The sequence below is a fragment of the Myotis brandtii genome, unplaced genomic scaffold (assembly GCF_000412655.1).
Source record: "Myotis brandtii unplaced genomic scaffold, ASM41265v1 scaffold1733, whole genome shotgun sequence".
NCBI lineage: Eukaryota > Metazoa > Chordata > Mammalia > Chiroptera > Vespertilionidae > Myotis > Myotis brandtii.
This window is the reverse complement of record NW_005356400.1, coordinates 821,807-828,959: the sequence shown is the minus strand read 5'-3', so window position 1 is coordinate 828,959 and position 7,153 is coordinate 821,807. Positions and strand designations below refer to the sequence as shown.

Sequence of the window (7,153 nt, the reverse complement as noted above, 5' to 3'; positions counted from 1 at the left end):
TCTTTGTTTTACTATGGTTGCAAATATCAAAAAATTTCTATATATGACACGGCACCAGAGTTAAGTTAGGGTTTTTCAAAATGCTGACACGCCGAGCTCAAAAGGTTCGCCATCACTGGACTCTATTCGGTTAAAAATGTAAAGGAATTAAAGTTTGACTCCAATCTTGTTCTGAATGACCCTCCCCTCCCCCAGTCATATTTTACCCTTTCTTGGGGGCAACTAATGTTATCAGCCTCCTGTATATTCTTCTAGAGATAGCCGGTGCCTATTCAAGCAAATACATACAGAAGTTTTTCCATAAATGAAATAATATTGAACCTACTTCCTGGATCTTTCTTGGAAATCATTCGTACCGGTACTCAGCATTCCCTGCGTGGGACAGACAGCAGCAGAGTCTATGGAACCAGTTCTCGATTGGTAGGCACTTAAGTAGTTTCCAAACATTTGCTGTTTTAAACAATGCTGGCCCTAGCCGGTTTGCCCAGTGGATAGAGCTTTGGCCTGCGGGCTGAAGAGTCCCAGGTTTGATTCTGGTCAAGGGCACATGCCCGGATTGCGGTGTGCAGGAGGCAGCCAATCCATGATTCTCTCTCATCATTGGTCTGTCTTTCTTTCTTTCTTTCTTTCTTTCTTTCTTTCTTTCTTTCTTTCTTTTTAATTCTCACCTGAGAATATTTTTTCCATTGATTTTTAGGGAGAGTGGAAGAGAGAGGGAGAGACAGAGAGAAACATCGATGTGAGAGAAACACATCAATTGGTTGCCACCTGCATGAGCCCTGACCAGGCTTTGGGCCTGAGGAGGAGCCTGCAGCCAAGGTACGTGCCCTTGACCGCAATCGAACCCAGGACCCTTCAGTCCACAGGCCAAGGCTCTCTCCACTGAGCCTCACCGGGTAGGACTGGTCACATTTCCATTGCTTCATGGCCACCGGGGGCTGCAGGAAGCCCCAATAGAGACCATCCATCAGGGGGAGCTGGTGTTGGAGCCCAGACACAGGGAGGGCGAGAGCGAGGTGGGATGCTCCCAGGGACCCAGTGAGGGCCCGGGGGACTCTCCCACCTGAGGAGCACGAGGAATAATCGGAATAACTGGTTCCAGGACCGTTTCTTTGCAACTTAAGGAACTGGGTGGATCAGGAAGATTCCATTGAAGCAGCGACTGTGGACCTGCTGAGCCTCCGCACCCCCAGCCTTTCCCCCGACGGCCCCCCACAGAGAACAAAGGCTGGGCAGCGGGCTCAGTAGTTAGAGCATCCACTGCGCACTGACGTGTCCCGGGTTCCATCCTGAGGTCTCTCTCTCTCTCTCTCTCCCTCTCTCCTCCTCTCCAGCCGCCCTCCCTTCCTTTCTCTGGAAGAAACAATAGAAAAAATCTCCTCCAGGGAAACCCACCCAGGATGAACCCGAGGTAAACACGGCACCTGAGACCCAGTGAGTCCCTGCAGGCCTCCCTCACCTGAGAGGCGCCCGGCCGGCTGGCTCAGTGGTTTAGCGTCAGCCTTTGGACCAGGAGGTCATGGCTCCATTCCTGGTCAGTGCACATGCCTGGCTTAGAGGCTCGAACCCCAGTGGGAGGGCGTGCAGGAGAAACATCATCGGTGTTTCTCTCTCTCCCTCTCCCTTCCTCTCTGAAATCAATACAAGGATTTTTTTAAATAAAGGAAAGGCCTGGGCTGGGCAGAGAGGGGCGGGTTCTGGAGGCCCAGTCAGGTGACCTCTCCTCCAGCCAGGACTGTCTCCCAGGAGACGTTCCAGGCCCCTGGAACCCTGGGGGACGAGGGGAGGGGGAGCAAATGGGAAGACAAGACCCCAAGGTCCTCCAGGGAGGACCCAGGAACCAGAGAGTGAAGGAGGGACCCTGGGACCCTGGACGGGGCTGCAGCTCCTGGAGAGCCAGGCCTGCCCTCCTGGGAGCGGAGGGAGGCGGGCAGGTTGCAGATCGACCTTCCTGGACCTGACAATGGAGGGAACACAACCCGGAATCCCTGAGACCACTGGGCCCCTCTTCCTCTGTAACCAGGCAGCCTCCGGAGCCACAGAGAGTTTCTGCTCAGAGTCCCTTCCCGGGCGGTGATTTCCCGGGGACACACTGGGGTCCTCTGTGGCTGGGCTGTGTCCCCAGGACAGGACCTGCCCTCCAGGGGCCCCGGGGGCCTGTCCTGGCCTCCACTCCCCCCGCCTCGCACCCAGATCTCCTGAGGTTGGATCAGCTTGGACTTTGGTGGAAGCGAAAGCAGCCTCAGGGAAAGGCTGCAGGGCAGGGGCCTGGAGGCACAGAGTCCAGAGGCCCTGGTGTCTGAAACACGACCCTCCCTGCCACCTGGGCCCCCCACCGTACCCCCTCCCATCCACATACCGGGTGTCATCACCCTCCCTGGGAGACCCGCCCAGACCCTCCCCAGTACCTGGGCTACCACCAACGCCACACACTCGCTGGAGGGAGTCGCTTGGAGCATCCACTTCCCAAGTCCTGGGCAGGACTCAAGTAGAAATGAAACTGCCTGTAGTGGGGGGGCGGGGTGCTGCTGGATTTGGGGAGTAAACCAGGAAATGGCCCTAAGTGTTTGCAGGTGGCTAGGCTGGGCCTGGCAGGGCAGGGAGAGGTGGGTCAAAGTCCTTCTTCTACAGCCACAAGGAAAAGGGAGAAGTCCTCACTTGGTTCTGGGCCAGCAGGAGCGTCTGAGGTCCTCGAGGGGCACAGCCCACAGGCCCAACTGCAGCTCTTCCTGCCGTGGCCACTGACCAACCCCATCGGGAGCCATCAGCTTTTGGGCGGATGTTATTGTATTTTTTGCTATTTTTTAGGTCCCTATTCTTTCATCACTGCTCTGAAGGGGGCGGCGGAAAGGGCTGGAGACCTCCGCCCTCATTTTCCCCCTCAGCGTCGCTCTGCAGGGTCAGACACTGGTCAGCATCACCAACAGTCAGCACCCAGCTGGGAGCCGGGAGCCATGGGAGGCTCCAGGCCACCGTAGTGATGGGGAAAATAAGATATTTTGGGGGAGCGAGCAATCTGAATCTGTGCCAGTAACCCAGTGTACATTCTCAATAGCCTAAAATTAAGTCACTGCTCCTTTCTCCACAATCTGGTCTTTCAAGACAAGACCGGTTTACCTAAATACGCACAAACCATGAACCATACACAACCCCCGGAGCGGATATCAGCGCTGACGCCAGGCCAGGCCTTTGGATGAGGTCTTCTGGCCCCCATCCCAACACACTGGGCTTTTTGCAAAGCCCGTGAAAGGTCCAGAAGTCCCATCCATATTTGGGGGACAAGGAAACCAAAGGGAATAAAGGGAGAGCTTCCCCCATATTGGCTTGCTCAGGATTTGGAGAGAAGCAGTCTCCCCTGAGTCCTGTACTGGTACATGGGAAACATCTGAAAATAAAGGAGTTTTTCCTGTGTCTCCAAGGACTCCTGTGTATTCTTCAGTCGCCTGGCAAATTCTGTAACAGTGGGGTTGGCACTTAGAGCAAAAGGACTGCACGGCCCAGCCCGTGTGTCTCAGTGGTTGAGCATCCACCTACCTACATGCCTGGGTTGTGGGCTCGATCCCCAGGGTGGGGCCTGCAGGAGGCAGCTGGTCAGTGATTCTCTCTCACAATTTTCTTCCACGTCCCTGACGGCGCTTCTCAAATGAATCCGCGTATGAAACTGATCCCAGTGCTGAGTGTGCCCGTGGGTCAGGGTGGGCCGGGCTCTCACATGTCTATGTGTGTGTGTGTGTGTGTGTCTGTACATATACACACATATATGTACATGTCTACACAGGCACCATAGATAAATGTACATGTGTATATTCACACACATAATTCTACATGTATAGGCTATACGTGTTGGGCTTTTTATAGTTATCTTTTCGTTTAGTTTTATAATTTTTAAAATTTTTATTTTTTAAATATATTTTTTATTGACTTCAGAGAGGAAGGGCGTATGAAACTGATCCCAGTGCTGAGTGTGCCCGTGGGTCAGGGTGGGCCGGGCTCTCACATTTCTATGTGTGTGTGTCTGTACATAGACATACGTATACATACATGTCTACACATGCACCATAGATAAATGTACATATGTATATTCACATGTATAGGCTATACGTGTTGGGTTTTTTATTTATGTTTTTGTTTAGTTTTATAACTTTTTAACATTTATTTTTATAAATATATTTTTTATTGACTTCTGAGAGGAAGGGAGAGGGAGAGAGAGAGAAACATCAATGATGAGCGAGAATCATGGATTGGCTGCCTCTTGCACACCCCCTACTGGGGATCAAGCCCATAACCTGGACATTTCCCTTGACTAGAGTTGAACCAGGGACCCTTCAGTCTACAGGCCGACGATCTATCCACTGAGCCAAACCAGCTAGGGCAGTTTTATAATTTTTTTTTTACCACCTTTATAGGTGCCCAACTCTTGCTAAGGACTGATAAAAACTCCTTTCTCTCTCTGTTCCTGACTAAATCCTTCTACTTTTGGAAAAAGCAACTGATTTTTTAAAATAACTGTTTATCATGTTTCCAGCCAGTTCACCAAATTCCCTTCACGCCTTTCACTCTAATCCCCAGGCGTGTTGAACAGTCCTCATTCCCACACCCGGCGGCTTCCCAAGGCCCTTCCCAGGTTGCTGACTCATTCCCTTCCCGCGTTACTGACCCATTCATGCCGCCTCCTACGGGAAGGCCTCCGCTGACCCCTGTGGTTGGCAGTGTCCCTACTGAATTGTTTGTTTCCATGACTTCCCACCCCAGTGTCTATATGTCCTGCCTCACGCCGTGGACTCTGAACTCTGTGGAGTAAAAGGTTAGCGATTAAACACATTGCTACTCTCAGAAGCCAGCTCCGTGCCTGGAGCACAGTAAATTCTATAAAGAAGAAAAGAGGGGAATTGCCCTGCTCTGACTGGAAACAGCTGCTTAACCCAGGCCAGAGAGATCTAGTTGTTAAGAGACTCGCTCATCTTTTCTGCTACATCACTCTTGATATTTATAAATTACAGATACCTGTTTGTTTGTTTTATGTTAAATATATTTGTATTGATTTCAGAGAGGAAGGGAGAGGGAGAGAGAGACAGAAACATCAATGATGAGAGAGGATCATGGACCGGCTGCCTCCTGCACGCCCCACACCGGGGATGGAGCCCGCAACCCGGGCCTGTGCCCTGACCGGGAATCGAACCCTGACCTCCTGGTTCCTTGATCGATGCTCAGCCACTGAGCCAGGCCGGCCGGGTAACTTCTCACTTCTTGACGACCCACTTCCATGAGCACGTGTATCTCATTTGATTTGCTCATTGACCTCAGTTGAGCGTGATAACCCTTCTTTACTGACATAGAAATCAGTTCAAAGAGGCTCCGTGACGCGCCCCAGGCCACAGAAAACACTAGAAGGTGGGCTTGGCCTCCCCTCGCCCAGCCCCAGGCCGCCTTCCCTTCAGGAAAAAGTCTTGTTGATGTTTTCGGCTCTGGGCACAGTTCAAAGCAGAAAAACATGGTGCCATCTTCTGAGATGCACCCCCTGCCAGTGAGAACGTGGACGTGAAGTTAAAAATTAAGCTGCAAAGCCAGACCCAGGCTCCCCGCCTGCTGCCGTGGGCCTCCCACGTGGCTGGTGTTTGTCTTTGTAAAAGGGCAGGACGTTGGGAAGGGGAGAGGGGACAGAAGTGACTCCACGGCCGCCTGGGTGAGGGCTTAGCAGACGGGTTAATGGTGAAGGTAAGCGCTTCTCTTCTCTCTGGGTCGGTGATAATCAGTCATGCACCAGAGGCCCATCCGAGGGAGGGAGTGGGTGAGGGGAAGTGGGAGAAAGACCCTGAACAGCAGCCTCAGGGCCTCCCTCCGGGGATGGTTTCTGGTTGCAAAATCAAGAAGAGACTTTCTGAAGAGCCCTGGCCAGTGTGCTCAGTGGATAGAGCGTCAGTCCCCGGACAGAAGGGTCCTGGGGTTGATTCCAGTCAAGGGCATCCATGTACCTGGGCGTGCAGGAGGCACCCATCAATGTGCCTTTCTCACATCGATGTCTCTCTCTGTCTCCCTCTCCCTTCCACTCTCTCTAAAAATCAATGGAAAAATAATCCTCAAAAAAAAAATTGAGGATTATCCAAACGATTTTAGAAAAATGAAAAAGGTGATCGATTCGATCAAGACCCTAGAGCAGGGCTTGGGGGCCACCAGGCCCAGGGGACACTGGGCGAGGGCGGCTCCTCTGAGGAGCCCTGAGTGCTAACTGGGACGCCGTGGCATGTGGACGGGCTTCAGCTGTGGAATAAAGCGCTGGATCCCAACTAACAAGGTTTGGGGTGGGGGCCTGGGAGGAAGGAGTCTTCAGATTTCTCTGCAGATTTGAAATTATCTTCCAGGGACAGAGAACAGGAACAACGTTGTAAGGTTGGAAGCAATAGAGCTTGGATGCTTGTAGAGAGCACCTGCTCTGGGAGCTGAGGGCGCTGTCCAGAGAGACCCTGGCTGCTCCATGGGAAGGCAGGGGGGAGGGGGGGGGATGCAGGGTGGGAAGAGACGCAGGGAAGGGACCTGGAGGACAGCACAGTTGGGCTCACATTGGCCTGGAAGACGGGGCCCCAGGCTGTCACTCAGGAGAGGTGCCAGGGCTTCTGCCCATCTCCCGGGCTGGGTCCAGTTGCACCTGTTGTTGTGGTTAATCCTCACCTGAGGCCATTTTTCCATTGACTTTTAGGGAGAGTGGAAGAGAGAGGGAGAGACAGAGAGAAACACATCGATTGGTTGCCTCCTGCATGAGCCCCGACCAGGGCACGGGCCGGGGAGGAGCCTGTAACCGAGGTGTGTGCTCTCGTTACAACCCTTCCAGGGTTGCCCACAGACTTTATTCTTCAGGGTTAAATTGCTACAGGAACTAGTGGCATGATAGGAACCACCTGCTGGGATAACCAGTTTTATTTAGAACCACCCGTCTTCTGAAAGGGGGGCAGTGGCACGAGCCCAGAAACAGTCACGTTTCCCCTTATTCCCTGAAGTTTGTGTCGAGTGGCATCCCTTGCTCACTCACCATTTGAGGGAAAGAAAGAAAGAAAGAAAAGGAAGCCCTAACCGGTTTGGCTCAGTGGATAGAGCGTCGGCCTGCGGACTCAAGGGTCCCAGGTTCGATTCCGGTCAAGGGCATGTACCTTGGTTGCAG

At 52.7% G+C, this 7,153-nt stretch overlaps 1 protein-coding gene across 1 annotated transcript in view; it reads left to right on the top strand.

The window, feature by feature from the left end:
• The first annotated feature begins 5,587 nt into the window (after positions 1–5,587).
• The window catches only part of LOC102258592 (sodium-dependent phosphate transport protein 3), a 12,486-nt gene continuing 10,920 nt past the window's right edge, over positions 5,588–7,153 (top strand). The window contains exon 1 of the mRNA XM_005863152.2: positions 5,588–5,715. The gene's annotated coding sequence lies outside the window, so the exon portion shown is untranslated. The remainder of the gene's footprint in view (positions 5,716–7,153) is intronic.